General features: G+C 41.4%; 1 protein-coding gene across 2 annotated transcripts in view; it reads right to left on the bottom strand.

Annotated features, from left to right (window-relative positions):
• The window catches only part of WIPF1 (WAS/WASL interacting protein family member 1), a 188,744-nt gene extending 171,883 nt beyond the window's left edge, over window positions 1-16,861 (bottom strand). For both annotated transcript variants that reach the window (XM_043998017.1, XM_043998021.1), the window contains exon 1: window positions 16,701-16,861. The gene's annotated coding sequence lies outside the window, so the exon portion shown is untranslated. The remainder of the gene's footprint in view (window positions 1-16,700) is intronic.
• Window positions 16,862-17,413: the final 552 nt, after the last annotated feature.

The following is a 17,413-nucleotide window of genomic DNA, read 5'->3' as shown; positions in this document are numbered from 1 at the left end:
ACAGATGAAGAAACTGAGATCCTAAGAAGTTAAGTGACTTCCATAAGGTCATACATGTAATAAGCATCAGAGGCAAGCCTGAATCTGTCCCCTGATTGTAAAGCTAGTGCTTTTTCTACTCTCCCAGAATGCTGTGCTGCTGTTACTTTAAAAAAATGCTTTAAAAGATATTTCTTCAAAAATTCATAAAAGATCATTGATTTCCTTAGTATTAGTAATTCTATCCAATCAAATGTAAACAGCAACCCCTCCACACTTTAGCAAAGGTTTTTATTAAATGTTATTGATACGGGGCAGCTAGGTGGTGCAGTGGATAGAGCACCGGCCCTGGAGTCAGGAGTACCTGAGTTCAAATCTGGCATCAGACACTTAACACTTACCACTAGCTGTGTGACTCTTGGAAAGTCACTTAACCCCAACTGCCTTAAAAAAAAAGTTACTGCTATTAAAAAAATTTAGTGCTTAGTAGCTTATCCTCTGATGATAAGTATCCTCGTGTAGCTAGCTAGGCTGGTTGTCAGGCAGCATTAGAGTGTAAGCTTCTTGAGGGCAGGCATTGTCTTTTGCCTCTTTTTGTACACACAGTAGGTGCTTCATAAATGTTTACTGACTGAATGACTGTCGTCAGGTGACAGGCATACAGCCTGCAAGTCACAGAACAAGACCTGGAGCATTTTCAGCTTGGGAGGTGTTGCCAACACTCTGTGCCCTGCTGTGTGTTTATAGCCTCCAGACATATAAACTTGTGTCCATGCCAAGAGGAGAACTTTGGTGGAATATTTTAAGGACCATTGACTTAAAAGCCAACTAATTCAAATTCTCCTAGACCCCAAAATTGCTGCTAATGAATTTTATTGCTTTCTAGAAAGTGAGCTCAGTCTTCCTGCCTTTCAGTAAGCCATTCAATCAATAAACAGTTATTAAGCATGTAGACATTATGCTAAGTGCAGTCTGTCTATATCAGTCTTCTAACTTGATAAGTGCTAAGGGCTTCAGTTTTCTTTTTTTCTTCCCATGAAAACCTGGATCAATGAATCTGTAAGTCAACCATTACACCTGCTTAGTAAGCTGGATGACTCACTGACCCTGTGTACCCCACTTACAAGCCTTTGCCTATCTATTAAAGACCTATCAGCTGAAGAAAGCAATTATCAGTCATATCTTCCTGCAGTGAGACTGTATCTTTCCTATTTAAACAACCATGTTCTAACCCTAGACTACTGTGGTTAAAATACTAATTATTTATAATCTTGGAAAATAATGAAGGGCTCCTGTTTTTGTCAAGTTCTACTTTTTTTTTTTTTTTGGGTGAGGCAATTGGGGTTAAGTGACTTGCCCAGAGTCACACAGCTAGTAAGTGTTAAGTGTCTGAGGCAGGATTTGAACTCAGGTCCTCCTGACTCCAGGGTCGGTGCTTTATCCACTGTGCCACCTAGCTGCCCCTACTTTTCTTTTTCTTTTATGTTTCTGATTGTTTTTTAAGTGCTGGTGGTGCCCAGCTTCCCTCTAGTCATTTCTGACCCCTTTCCCCACTTTTATCTATTCCCTTTTCTGGGCTTTCAGGACCAAAGATCCAAGTTCCAAGGAAGGAAAGACCCTCAAAGGACAACATTCACCAATCCCTGAAGAATCAGTTTCCTTCCTTTTCTTTTCTTTTTTTTTTTTTCCTGACATGTGAAACACTCTTAGGAGAGCATCATTGCAGAAAATTACCACATTCCTCTTTCCCTTATGCTAGCCCTAACTATTCAGTAACTATCAGCTTTTAAGGTTCATGCAAAAATGTTTGGCAGATCACAGAATTAGAGCTGGGGGACCGACACTTTCTCAACTGGTTAAAAAGTGAAATCTTCAACCAGCTGGTTTGAGGTGTGCCAAACAACTGACTGGGTTTCTTTTGTCCTTGTCTGACACCAGCTGTTTGGATGAACTTGCTAGTTGTTTTGGCATTATTAGATACAACTAACAGGGTGAACTGATTGCCACAGACTCAGTAGCATAAATCCAAAAAGACATCACTGCTCCAACAGGTGCTATGGTCCCTGTTTTTCATTTCCCTATGACCTACCCACTATTCCCTCTCACAGACATGCCCAAATCTATGATTCCCCTCTACCACACACAAAAAAAAAATGTCCAGTCCAGAGAAAGACCAAAGATAGAGCAGAGCTGCTGTCATAACAATGACAACTCACATTTCTTTAGTGTTCACCTTTCATAAAGCATTTTCCTCAAAATTCTTCCAGTCGGGCAGTGCAAACAGTACTCCCATTTTACAAATGGCTTAACCTGAGGTTCAGAGAGGTCAAGGGAATTGCACTAGAGTCACAGAGCTCTTAAGGGCCAGATCCAGGGTCCCATGCCAATTCTACTACACCCCACAGCTTCCTTGCAAAGAATGTAAAGGCCCATGGACTCAAGGTCACACACTATTCCTAATTAATCAGTAAGTATACATTAAATGGGCATCTGGTGCCAGGCTAGGTCTTAGAAGTACAGTGAATAAAATAAGTCCTACTCATAAGAAGCTTATGCTTTAATAGGGGAAACAAGTATATATATATATATATATATATATATATATATATATATATATATATATATGTATATGTATATGTATATGTATATGTATATATATATGTATATATAGTATATACATGCATATATATGCATATACACACATACATAACAAACACAAAAGAGATAAATGGAAACAAATATAAAATATAAAGTAGTGAAATACAAGGTTGTTTGAGAGGGGAGGCACCTGAGCAGTTGAGGGATCAAGGAAAGGCTTCATGTAGAAGGTGGCATGTAAGCTGCTTCTGGGAAGAAGAGAAAGACTCTATGAGGCAGAGGTGATAAGGAAACACATCCCAGGAATGGGGCATGGCCAATGCAATGAGACAAAGATGAGAGAGTAAAGTATGCAAGGAACAGAGAGAAGATCTCTTTGGATAGAGCAGAGTGCAAGAGGAAGTATGATGTACAATGAGGCTAGAAAGATGGGTTAGGGCAAGGATGGGATGGGCTTTAAAAGTGAAAAGGAGGGGGGCAGCTAGGTGGCACAGTGGATAAAGCACCGGCCCTGGATTCAGGAATACCTGAGTTCAAATCCGGCCTCAAACACTTGACACTTACTAGCTGTGTGACCCTGGGCAAGTCACTTAACCCCCATTGACCCACAAAGAAACAAACAAAACAAAAAAAAAGTGAAAAGGAGGAGTTTTATATTTAATTATAATTAAATAATTAATTTTAATTTATGTTTAATTATATTTCTATTTAATAATTTCTATGTAATTTAATTAGCATGCAGGGAGCTGCTAAAGTTTATCAGGTATGGGAGTGATATAGTTATATCTGTGCTTAAGGATAGACACTTTGGCAGGAGTGTATGGTGGATGAACTGGTAAGGGAAGAGATTTGAGGCAGGGACACTAAATTAGAGAGTTTTACAATAATCTGAGGGATAGGTGATGCAGCGCTGAACTAAGGCGATAGGTGTGTGAGTGGAGACAAGGGTTTGGATGCAATATAGATATTGGAGAGGTAGAAATGGTGAGATTTGGCAACCGATTAAATATGTGGCGTGAGGGAGAGTAGGGAGTCCAGGTTAATGTGGAGAATGAAAGGCTAGTGGTGTCTTTGACAGAAATAGGGATATGTGGAAGAGAGGTATGATTGGGAGGATAGGTAATGAATTCTGTTTGGGTGATGCTGAGCTTGCGACGTCTCTAGGACATCCGATTTGAAATGTCCATGAGGCAACTGGTAAAGCGGGATTGAAACTCAGGGGAGAGACTAGGTCTGAATACTGGATAAAGTTTATGAGTCATGTGCATAGAGATGAGAATTAAATGAAACAAAGAGCAGAGAGACAGAGACAGAGAGAGACAGAGAGAGGAGGAAGGGAGGGGGGAGAGGGAGAATAGAGGAGAGGAGAGGAGGGGAGGGGAGAGGAGGGAAGAGGAGGAGAGGAGAGGGAAGAGGAGGAGAGGAGAGGAGAGGAGAGGAGAGGAGAGGAGAGGAGAGGAGAGGAGAGGAGAGGAGAGGAGAGGAGAGGAGAGGAGAGGAGAGGAGAGGAGAGGAGAGGAGAGGAGAGGAGAGGAGAGGAGAGGAGAGGAGAGGAGAGGAGAGGAGAGGAGAGGAGAGGAGAGGAGAGGAGAGGAGAGGAGAGGAGAGGAGAGGAGAGGAGAGGAGAGGAGAGGAGAGGAGAGAAGAGAAGAGAAGAGAAGAGAAGAGAAGAGAAGAGAAGAGAAGAGAAGAGAAGAGAAGAGAAGAGAAGAGAAGAGAAGAGAAGAGAAGAGAAGAGAAGAGAAGAGAAGAGAAGAGAAGAGAAGAGTGGTCTTGAACAGAGCCTTAGGGAAAACTCACAGTTAGTCAATAAAAAAAAAAACCAACAACACAATTACTCAAACAATTTATTAAGTGTCTACTGCACAGCAGACACTTTACTAGATGCTGAAAATACAACAAAAAAATAAAATAGGCTGAGCCCTCTTAAACATTTGTAACTGGCATGAGTGCAAATACCAGATGTTATTTTTGAGCCTCTAAAGCAAACTCAACTTTCCTGAACATTTCAACTAGTTATTTAAAGAAATAAGAAACTTCTCCTTTCTGTATTATTATCCTTATTGCTCCTGAAATAAACTACTGATAACAAACACAGGCCTGTTTAGAATGGGTGCCTCATGTTTCCTTCCATTCCCTGGGGTGAACATTTCCACTGGTTCTTTCTCTATATATATATGAGGCGAACCTTATCATTGGCTCTTCCTTTGGGTGTACCTGCACATCTGGGCACAGCTTGCTCAATCTTTATCCATTCCTATGATGGCAACAATGATAACTGATATTTATATAGAAAATGTATGTCACTAATATGGAAATATGTTTTACATGATTGTACATGTATAACCTATATCAAATTGCTTACTCTCTCAGGGAGGGGGAGAAAGGAGGGAGAGAATTTGGAAATCAAAATTTTTAAAATGAATATTAAATATTTTTATATGTAATTGGGAAAATATACAGGAAAAAGAACATTTTGTCACCTCCATTATCTCATCATTTACAGATTAGGAAACAGTCCCAAAGAGATTATAGAATGGAAACTCCTTGAGAGCAGGAACTCTTTCATTTTTTTTTATCTTTATATAATCAAAACATACCAGAGTGCCTTGGATATAGTAGGCACTTAATAAATATTAATGATCTGTGAGAGATTAGGGTTGGATACAGAGATTTGAGAAATATCTATGAAGAAATGGTAACTGATATTTTGAGAGTTGATGAGATCACTGAAGGGGAAGTTTGTCTTGTCTAGGGTTACATGGCTAAAAACTGTCAGAGGTAGGATCTGAACCCAGGTTTCCACTGACTTCACATACAAAGCTCTCATCATTATGCCACAATGTCTCTGGGAATTCAGAGATTGTGTTGATCTGGTTGGGAAAAGGGCGAGTTCTCATGGAGAAAGTGGTACTTGGGCTAAACCTGGAAGAGTAGGTAGGATTTTGAAAGGCGGAGATAGGATAGGATGTTCGGGCAGAAGGGATGGTGAAAAGAAAGGCAGAGAAGCACAAAGGATGCCCATTGATGGATGAATAGCCAGTCTGATTGAAACATGGGACAATTAAAAGGAGTGAAAAATAAGGTTGGACTAGTGAGCTAGGGCTCAGATCATGGAAGACCGTGAATAATTTAATTAAATGTGATGAATATAACAGAATATTTAAGAAGAAAATTAATCAGAAGAAATTGAGTTAATGTCCAAAAGATAATTTATCAAAGAAGTAAAAAAGAAATGAATAGTGAGCTTTATTCAATATTTTATTAAAATGTCTTATTTGCATAACCTCACAGCAGCTAGTCCTTACTAGTGTATCGTCTGTAAAATATAGTTATTAAAGTAAAAAAGGAGCATCTTTCGTTTTAGCCACATTCCTTTTTAAAATGATGGATGTTAGTCTATTACATTTGATTTCAGTGACCCTCCAAAATGGCCTATTTGAAGCCCAGTTACATACCTCAAAGTGCCAAGAAGACTCTATAGAAGCTTATCAAAAATCCTTAACCCTCAGTCTTGAGGCAGCAAAAGGGGTGAAAATGAAGCTGGTTATGTCATGCTGCTGATTTGTTCAGTCTCCGTTTATACCAATGATGGTGATAATGATATTTACATGGTTAGATGTATTTGGATATTTATATGGAAATTTATATATTTATATATCTGATATTTATACAGAAAGTGTATGTCACAATAATTACTGACATTTATATAGAAAGCGTATGTCATAATAATTACTGACATTTATATAGAAAATTTTTGTCACCTCTATTATCTCATTTGATACATCATCTTACAAGAAGATAGAAAGGGACAGCTAGGCGGTGCAATGGATAGAGCACCGGCCCTGGATTCGGGAGGACCTGAGTTCAAATCTGGCCTCAGACACTTGACACTTACTAGCTGTGTAATGCTGGGCAAGTCACTTAACCCCAAATGCCTCACCCCCCCCCCAAAAAAAAAGATAGAAAAATCAATTGTCTTTTTGGTTTCTACTTATAAGGGAGATAGGGAAGGGAGAATGGAAGGGGTTATGCATTTAGATAACACATTTACATAGCAGTTCCCTGCTACCAGCACCTGTAATAGAAGTAGCCAGATCTGCTCCAACATCATCGAGTTCACTGACTGCCATCCACATTTGGTGAACTGATGGCCAATATGTGGTTAACTGCTGCTCTAGAGGAAACAGGAAATTCTGAGCCAGTGGGTATATATATATATCATAAATAGTATATAGGTGATATCACCACATGCTAATAAAAGAACATCAAAACTTCCGGCTGCCTATGTTCCAGGTGAGTGAATATTCTCTGTCTTCCTTCCTTTCTTTCTTCCCTTTATACTTTCCTTCACTTCACCAAATGTAGTTATTAGAGTGAAATGTTTGCCACAAATCTGGCCATTTAAATCTTACAGAAAACCATTGTTTAGGCTAGAGTATGGCCCACAGTTTCCTAACTGCCACATCTACCTGCCATTCACTCTTAGAGACACTCAACAAGCCAGGACATTCCCATTCTTATCATTCCTCTGAGGACATACAGTTATCAGAAAAGATGTTGCTCTGAGTGATGATTACCTCTCTTGCTGCCTAAACTTCTTTTTGTATTTGTATCTCTCTTTCCATCTCTGGGAGAAAAAAAAATGGCAATCAAGTAGAGGACAGAATGAGCTACACATCTGTAATTGCTTTTTTAATTAAAGTAAGTGTCAAGACCAGTCTAAGGAATACAATATTAGGCCTTCTATAATAACAACCTGTATTTTATATAATCCACTTACTTATGTACACACACCTTACTCTTTCAAATGTTATTTGCTACTGTAATTTCTTTTAGATGGAAAATAAAGGCTTTTGCTTTTGGAAAATGCAGTAGTGACTTTGGATTTTTTTTTAAACTTCTTCCCTTAACTTATCATTGTAGAACCAGAGAGAATTGGGGACAGGGAAGACAGGAAGTATGGAGAAAGAGTAGTGGTTAGGGAACTTTCTGTGTATTTGGATGTAAAATAAAACACATAGGGGGAAGCTAGGTGGCTCAGTGTATAAAGCATGGGCCCTGGATTCAAGAAGACCAGACACTTGACACTTACTAGCTGTGTGACCCTGGGAAAGTCACTTAACTCTCATTGCCACACCAAAAAAGAAAAGAAAAAAGAAAAAGAAAATGTGGGGAAGCTAGGTAGCACAGTGGATAAAGCACAGGCCATGGAGTCAGGAGGACCTGAGTTCAAATCCAAACTCAGACACTTGACACTTACTAGCTGTATGACCCTGGGAACGTCACTTAACCCTCATCGCCCCACAAAAAACAAAGAAATAAAGAAAAAAGAAAACACATGAAAATTATTTGTTGAGTAATATAGTTACAATAGTAGTAATAGCTAGCATTTCTATAAATGCTCTATGGTTTATTGGACACCTCACAAACATCTCATTTTATCATTATGACACACCTGGGAAGTAGATGTTATTCTTGTCTCCATTTTACACATGAAAAACTCAGGCAGACAAGAGTTTAAGTGACTTGCTTGTAGTGTCTGAAGTATGATTTGAATTCAGGTCTTTCTAACTCCAGGTCCATCAGTCTATTCATCGCATCACAAAGCTACTATGAAATCAGCACATGTTGTTTGTTTGTTTTTAGCATCTTGATATGGAGGAATGAAAAGAAGAAATGTTTTGTATGTAGAATAAACAAAATCTATATTATCAGAATGAATGTACTGGATTTGGAATCAAGGAGATCTGAGTTTGAATCCTGCCTCAGACACTTAGTAGCTAGGCTAGTCACTTAGCTTCTGTCAACCTCAACTGTTAAATGGAGATAGTAATAGCAACTACCTCACAGGGTTGTTGTGAGGATTAAATAAAAGAACATATGTAAGGTGCTGAGTAAACCTTAAAGGACTATATAATGCCAGCTATTATTAGTTGATTGATGGTTAAGTAGAATTAAGGGAGGCACTGGTAATTGTGGATAAAACAAGAGAAAATATAGAGTATTCCATATCTTAATGCAGTTTTAAATTGTCCTAAGACTTTTGGAACAACCTGTATTTTGTTTTGTTTTTTAACCTATTTACAAAACTATACAGGTGACACAGAAACCTGTAGGAACCTGGTTTGTTGTTGCTGTTGTTTAACGGGGGAGACTGACTTGGATAACTGTATGGAATTCAGGAGGTAACACTGAAATAAAATGAAGTCTTAGGAGAGATGAGGACAATACTCGGTGCATAGAAACCTCTTTGCCCCTTTTCTTAATTTAAGGAAATAAGGAGAGGACATGGTATGAATGGCCTAAATACTCTTCCTAAAAGGAAAGTTCTGATCATGCCCTTCTTCACCTCAACCTTCTTCAGTAGTCCTCAGTCACCTAGAGAATAAAGTACCAGCTCCTCATCTGATATTCTCAAGATCCCCCATGCCCCCTATACTTTGCCAAATATGTTTTCCACTAGGACCCTCATGAATAGAACCATAGAATTGTCTAGCTAGAAGTGGACTTAGAAGTCACTTAGTCTAACTGCAATTAATAGACAAGTATAGACAAGGAAACAGAGGCCCCAAGAAGCCAAGTAACTCGCCCAAGGTCACACAATTAGTTAATGGCCAATTTGGGAAGAGATTCTTCAAATTCACTGCTCTTTCCATTGCACCTTCTCTTGTAGCCATTTAGTATTACAGTTACTAAAATAGTAAGTTACTAAAACTTACAGCTACTCAGTATTCCTGTATTTTCCTATCTCTGTGCCAGATTTTCTTTACCTTTTATGCCCCTTAAAATCCCTCACCTCTTCCTATCGAACCCTCCCTCCCAAATCTCCATCTTTTAATAATCTACCTATTCTTCAAGAAGAAGCACCATGAAACTTCCTTTCCTCATCTTCTAGCTGGAGACAACTGACCTCTCCTTTCAGTTCCCACTGCATTGTTATTATCTTCATCTTCATCATCACCACCACCATCACTATCATCGTCATCTCCTTTCTGGCAATAACCACATTCTACCTTGGAGAACATTTACTTATCCTAAGACCGTAGTATTTGGGGCAGAAAGGGACTTCAGATATCTTTTAATTCAATCTCATTTTATAGATAAATGAAAAGAATGAAACTCAGAGAAGGTCAATGACTTGTCCAATGTCACACAGATTTAGGAATAAAGTCAGGATTTGAAGTCAGGTCTGACTCCATCTCTAATGCTCATTTCACTATGAATTTATGAACATGTCTAATCTTCCCTACTATCCTGTAAGTTTCTTGAGGGAAGGTGCCCTCTCCCACCCCCACCCCCATCTTTATCCCAAAACTGTCCCCTTTCCAAATTTAAAATTTCAGTTAAGGGCATTACCATTTTTCATATAAGTCAGGGTCATAACCAAGGTGTCATCCTTGACTCTTCCCTCTCACTTACTACTTCCCTTTTCCCACACCCCCTTCCCCAAGTGTATACTTTATGAGACTTACATGTAGTTGGTGCTCAATAAATGAACCAATGAATGAATGAACCACGAATGAATAAATCAATGAATGAACCACGAATGAATGAATAACTGATCTCCTGTCAGCTCTTGACCCCTACTTTAACCTGACTCACATCACATTTGGGTTATGTTAAGGGATAAAATTCTAGCTAAACTGTCTAAAATATCTAATGAGTGGTCGCCAATCAATTATAAGCTTTAGCAAGAGTTAGACTTTTAAGCATTTATTAAGGAGAATAAGAATTTGGTAAAGAGAGAGAGAAAGGCCTAGATTCCTATCTATTAAAGGGAGAGAGCATTTCTAGCTCCCTTCTCCGCCAGAGTCCAGAGGAAAGAGAGTGAGACCGAGCGCCAGTCTCTTCCTTCCTCCTCCCACTAGTCCGCGTCACTTCCTGAAGCCTGGTCTTGCCCTCAAAGACCTTTGCTTCATGGGCAGAACTCTTCTACAGTAAGTATCCAGCAGGTGGCGTCATTCCAATCGTTAACAGTTAGAATAGCTAACAAGGACATAAGCATGGCGGCACCCTGAAATACAGCTACATATATCTTACTGAAATACTTTAAAAAGCAAGCACCTGTGATTTTATTCTTAGGAGCAGATCATAACTCCTCTATCTATGACAGTACAATGCCTTCAAGACTTGCTTGTGGCTAAAAAATTCATCCCCTTGACACCACCCTGGTGATAATCCTCAGTAATTCCTCTGCTCTTCAAAGGATAGACATACAATCTCAAGGACCAGCACTAAGAGCTTTGAGCTTAATAGGACTGGTCACTTCGTATAATTCTACTGGTTTAGCCTTTGAGAACTCAGGGCCAGGGGCAGCTAGGTGGCACAGTGGATAAAGCACCAGCCCTGGATTCAGGAGGACCTGAGTTCAAATCCAGTCTAAGACACTTGACACTTACTAGCTGTGTGACCCTGGTTAAGTCACTTAACCCTCATTGCCCAGCAAAATAAATGAATGAACGACTGAATAAATAAATAAATAGATAAATAAATAAATAAGAACTCAGGGCCACCTCCATGCCAAGATAAGCAAGTGTAGCAAGATTGTAGATTTCTGGGAAGTAGTAGCAAAGAGATTGTCTAGGTGCATAGCAATTAGGAATTTCTAAATTTCTAGAGCAAACCTTTATTTCTCTCCTTCGATCCAGGGCCATTCTTTTCCTTATCTGTAAAATAAGATGACCTCTAAGATCTTTTCCAATTCTCATGAACATAATATTAGTTTCTAATGATCTCCTCCTGGTTATTACACAGACATTTCAATATCAACATATCTGAAAACAAAACTCATTCTCTTTCCCTCTAAACCTGTTCCTCCTTCAACTTCCCTATTTATATTATGGGCATCACCTGTTGTGATGCCTGTTGCCCAGGTTCCCAATCTTGGAGTCATCTTGTCCCTCTCACTCACCACTTCTCCCCACCCCCATACAATCAGTTTCCAAGTCTCATCAATTTTACTTCCACAACATTTCTCATATCACTTCCCATTTCTCCCCTTACAAAGCCACCACCCTAGGTTAGGTCCTCTACTTCTTTTCTGGACTACTACTGCAATAGCCTCCTAACTGGTCTTCCTGCTTCCATCTGTAGCCCATCTTCCATATTACTGCTAAAATAATCTTCCTAAAGCACCATGACTCCATTTAGGAATTTTCAACGGCAACCTGTTGCCTCTAGGGTAAAATATTGATTCTTCATCCTGGCATTTAAAATCCTTCACAGGTTAGCTCAAGCCTACCTTTCTGGACTGATTTCACATTACTTCCTTTCACATACTCTTGTTCCTGTCACACTGGTCTACTTGCTGTTCTCAGAATTTAACTTCCCACCTCCCATCTCCATGCCTTTGCTCAAGCTGAGCCCCATACCTGGAACACATTCCTTCTTCACTTTGGCCTCTCACAATCTTTAGCTTTCTCTGCTAAGAAAACCCCAAATGGGGTCACAAAGAAATGACTGAAAAATGACAACAATGATGCTGGGTGAATCATTTAATTTTCTTTTTTGTTTGTTTGTTTTTTTAAGTGAGGCAATTGGGGTTAAGTGACTTGCCCACGGTCACACAGCTAGTAAGTGTTAAGTGTCTGAGGCCAGATTTGAACTCAGGTACGCCTGACTCCAGGGCCGGTGCTCTATCCACTGCGCCACCTAGCTGCCCCCATTTAATTTTCTTTGGGCCTTTCTTTTCTCCTCTTATAAAGTAAGGCACTTATAACAGATGCCCGCTAAGGACCCTTCAAGCTCCAGCTCCATTATTGCCTCAGTTGTTAGTCTCCTTTCTCTCCTGGAATTGTGTCATATATATTTATTGATATAAATGTTTTATTCTCCACCCCAGTAGAATATAAGCTCCTTGCAAACAGGGACTATTTCTTTTTGTCTCTGTATCTCTAGCAACTAATACTGGGCCTGCTATCTAGCATGTGCCAGATGAATACTTATCGAATTGAAGTTAACTGGAAGAAAGAATTCAAGAAGACTGAGATTCTAAGTGGGTAGAATCTTGAAGATTCAGCTGAATCTGCAAGAAGCAGCAGCTGCTGCTGTGGCAACCAGGACTGCTTTTTACCTGTGTGGAATGTGGAAGGATCAGCAAAGGGGACATGAGTTTTTGTTTTTGTTTTTGTTTTCCCAGCCACACACTAAAAGAGTAATCTTAGTCAGCAATATCAGCCTGGAATATGAAAGGCAGTGAGTGACGTGGACATGCTCATTACTGAACGGTAATTTTGTATCTGTGGCCAGAACACCACGAGCTGATGGTTTTAAATGGAAAAAAAAATGGTGAGAACAAACCAGTTTCTCTCTTCTCTTTCTACTAGCTCTAATTTCTTTCTCATTCTTTAGTCTAAGCACCATATATTAAATGGTATCCTAATGGACCAAAAGAGCTTATAGACTGGCAGGAAGGGACTTAAGCTCCAGGAAAAATCTATCTCATTATATATATATTTTGGGGGGGGGGTGAGGCAATTAGGGTTAAGTGACTTGCCCAGGGTCACAAAGCTAGTAAGTGTCAAGTGCCTGAGGCTGGATTTGAACTCAGGTCCTCCTGACTCCAGGGCCCAGTGCTCTATCCATTGTGCCACCCAGCTGCCCCTATCTCATTATATTTTAATAGAGTATCTATTCTTAATATCAGATCTTATGCTTCTACCTCCAAAACTTCACATTTGTTGTTCATTTATGTCCAACTCTTCATGACCCCTACCACAGCAGCCCAGGCCTTTCTGCCCTGAAGGGCTTGTCTTCTGATGTCCTATCTTTTAGCATTTTGATGTTGCCCTTGGGGTTTTCTTGGCAAAGATACTGGAGTGGTTTGCCATTTCCTTCTCCCGGGGAGCCCCTTTTGTCAGAATCTCCACTAGGACCTGTCCGTCTTGGGTAACCTTGCATGTCATACCTCATAGCATCATTGAACTAACTATACAAGCCCCTCTACCATAACACAAGGCAGTGACTGAGGAGAGGCAAGCTTCACGTGGCCATTTCCAAGTAAGTTTCAGTAAAAACTTTCCTGGGCTCAATTTGCTGATATTTGAAACAGACATTTTGTGGACAGAAGGATGCCAACAATTTAAAACGAAGTTATTCTGTTATACTGAAACTGTAGTTGGAATGAGAAACCGGAAAAAAAAAAAAACACGATACAGGAAAACTATCCATATTCTCTTAACATGTACTATAGGAAGTGTTGTCTCATGAAAGCCTAGTTTATTCAGCTCTAGAATTTTAAAAAAATTTAATCGATAAACATTTATTAAGCACCTACTATGTACCAGGTACTAGGGATACAAAAAGATGCGTAAGACAGTCCCTGCCCTGAAGAAACTTACGATCTAATGGCAGAGAAAACAAGCAAACAAATATACACGAAGCATGCTATATACAGAATAAATAGAAAATAATTACCAACGGCAAGGCACTGGAATTTAGGGGTTGGGCAGGGCTTCCTATAGAAGGTGTGATTTTAGTTAGGACTTAAAGGAAATTTGGGAGGTCAGTAATCAGAGCAGAAGAAGGAGAATCTTCCAGACATGGGGACTAGCCAGATAATATGTCTGGCTCCAGAAACCTCACCCTTCTTGCAGTCACCCATGTGCCACCTCAGTATCATCTTCAACTCTTGACTCTTCCTGATCCCACATAGCCAATATTTGGTCACATGCTTCATTTCCACCTTCCTAACATTTCATATGCAAGCCCTTCTTTCCACTGGGACATAAATCATCTCTTGCCTGGACTATCACAATGGCCTCAGCACTAGTGTTAACACTATTCAGAAATGAAGGTCAGATCAGATGGACAGTTGTCAATGACCCGGAGGTTTGATGTGGCTCCCAAAAGGCGTCTACAGGGGGCGGCTAGGTGGCGCAGTAGATAGAGCACCGGCCCTGGATTCAGGAGGACCTGAGTTCAAATCCGGCCTCAGACACTTGACACTTACTAGCTGTGTGACCTTGGGCAAGTCACTTAACCCTCATTGCCCAAACAAACAAAACAAAACAAAACAAAAGAACCCAAAAGGGGTCTACAGTCATATAACATGATTACTACAATGTGGACCATAAGGGGCAATGGAACGATAAGTGACTTGAAAGTTTGTGTAGGATGGGCTGCACGTTCCAAACTGATCTTCAGTTGAAATAGATGCTAATACTAGCCTGAGAATGGTTGTTTCAGAGCTTCTGCAGTGACAGTCTCCACACCTTTAACATCCTACTTGTCATGCTGTAGATAGAGTACAGGTCCTTAAGTTGGGAGGACATGAGTTCAAATTTGACCTCAGACATTTACTACCCGTGTGACCCTGGGCAAGTCACTTAACTCCAATTGCCTTAAACATCCCCAGTCGTCCTGTTATATATCTTGCCACTGGACTCAGCTGGCTCTGGAGGAGAAAGTGAGGCTGGTGACTTTGAGAACAAACTCCCTCACTTAAGTCCAATTCACTGCAAGTCATGACATCACCGGAGAAGGAAGGACACAGAGCAACAACGTTTACATTCATTATTGGAGTTTTACAATAACGTATTCTATTATCCCCATTTTACAGATGAAGAGACTGAGGCTCAGAGAGATTAAAGGACTTGCCCATGATTACACAGCTAACTAATCCCAGAAGCAGGATTTGAACACAGAGCTTCCTGCTGCCAAGTCCAGCACTCTACCCACTATTTTTCTCTCTGCCTTTCCCGTATAAGACTGAGAGGGACAAAAATGAAACAAGAGAGGGGTGCCCAGAACTAGCCTGGCTCTGACCAACACCAGTTGTCCAGGGCTTGCCTTCAAACAGACCCACCCTTTGTTAAACTAAGAAGTTTCCAAGTCTAATGCCAGTTCTGCATTTGGATCATCAGGCAGAATTCCTGGGTCAGCCTGTTTCCTTTTCCTGGTGAAGGCATTAACAACTTTCTTTTAAGCCTTCCTAGTCTTCATCTTTTTTTTTTTAAGGATATTATAAGAAAAGGGCAAAAGAAAGAATAAGGAACTGGAGAAACAAATGGTTGCAGAGAAATCCGAGAAGAGGACATCCTATATTTTTGAAAAGTGCTGGGTAGAATTGGCAGTGATTTTAAGGGCAGTAACCATATGCACACACACATACATGCAAGGATACCAGCAGATGCAAAGAAGGAATGTTTGGAGGAGACATTCGAGCAGGCAAGAGTCCAGTTTAAGGAAGGGATTGAGGAAGGTGAAGTGTTAGTGGACTACACAATGGAAAACAGAGTTGTTTCATTAATTTAAAAAAAAAAAAAACGGCGGTGGCGGGGATGCTGTCCAAGTCTCTTTTAGCTTTTCTCCTCGCTTTGGTGCAGGTAGTGTGTGTAAATCAGTTCAGGATCTGTTATGACTCTGCCCAGAGCAGCTCGAGTACTGGATTTTTGCAATCTCGCCAGATTGTCCCAGCAGTCAGGCGGAGCCAAGGAGGGGTTGTCAGTTCGCTTTGTCCCGGGGCGCAAGGGCAGCACCACAATCACCTTTTCCCTAAGATCTCCAAGCACCTCTAGTCCTGCGTGCCTCGGACCGCCCCGTCCTGGCAGGAGGGGAGGGGTCACGAAGGCGAAGCCACCGGAGAAAGCGTCTTGCCGGCAGCCAAAGGAAAAAGTTAGCTACTTTATGAAAACTGGATGAAGGAGCTGCGAACACATCTGGGAGAGCAGGGCCTGGGAGGGACTGATGTTATACAACGAAACCCACTCTTGGAGCAAATAAGGGTTATTTCGACATCTCCTTTCTTTTTCTTTTCTCTTTAGCTCCCACGTCATCATGTCCTTCTCCCCCACTCAGACTGATCCCCAAAGTAGCGTTTCCAAATGCCCCCTCCCAGCCCGAGGCAAGGAACAGGACATTCACTTCTGCAGATGTGCCTTGCAGATCTGGGAGAGGGTCTCCTAGCCAGATGTTGCACTCAAGTAACCTTCGGACTGCGTGGGCTCAGCCCGACCCCGAAAACCCCACTGGCTGACAGGCGCACACAAACATTCACCGCCTCCCCCCCAACGCCCCACCTCGCCCAACCTCCTGAGCTGGAGTCCGGTTCTGGAAGTGGGGGCGGGGGGTGGGGGGAGAGGGAAGATAAGCCAGGGCGAGGAAGAAAACGCGTCCCTTACCCGGGTGTGCTCCACTCCTAGAACCCTCCCCGGCGGCTCCCTCCCGGGGTGAGGGCGGCGGTCGCAGCTGCAGGCGGCAGCTCCCGCTTGTTCCCCAACAGCTGCAGCACACGGGGCATTTTTCTCTGGGAAACTTCTCCCAGGCGGGCAGGAAAAGCTCTCCGGGCTCAGAGGCTACGACCATCCGGGAACTTCGCTGTGATGTAAACCCTCCCACTCCAAACATCCCCCCCACCCCACCCCCGCCCCTCTACCGGCCCTGCCACATGTGGACTTCACAGGCCGCTGCTGCTTTTGCTGCTGCAGCAGCAGCAACTGCGGCCTCTGGAGACGACTTCTCTCCCGTTTTATTTCAAAAAACTTTTGAGTGCCTGCCCTGTGCACTGAGTCTAGAAAGGTGAAAAGACACTGTCCCTCCCCTCAAAGAATGTATAGTCCAGTAGGGAGGATAAGACAAGTATGCACATAGCGATTACTTATGGCACAATAGACTGGGCACTGGAGAGGGAGTCTGGAAGACCTGGGTTCCAAATTAATCTCAGATACTGACTAGCTGTGTGACCCTGAGCAAGTCGTTTAACTTCTGCTTGCCTCTGTTTTTCTGAATGAGTTGACCTAGATCTCCAAGGTCCCTTGCAATTCTAAATCTCTGACCCCTTGTTAGAATGTGATAAAGACACTAGCAGAGAGAAAACAAACAGAAAGGTGTGAAG

Source organism: Dromiciops gliroides, chromosome 3 (genome assembly GCF_019393635.1).
Source record: "Dromiciops gliroides isolate mDroGli1 chromosome 3, mDroGli1.pri, whole genome shotgun sequence".
NCBI classification, from domain to species: domain Eukaryota; kingdom Metazoa; phylum Chordata; class Mammalia; order Microbiotheria; family Microbiotheriidae; genus Dromiciops; species Dromiciops gliroides.
Note: the sequence above shows the minus strand (reverse complement) of the source record. Positions and strands in the feature narration are given on the sequence as shown.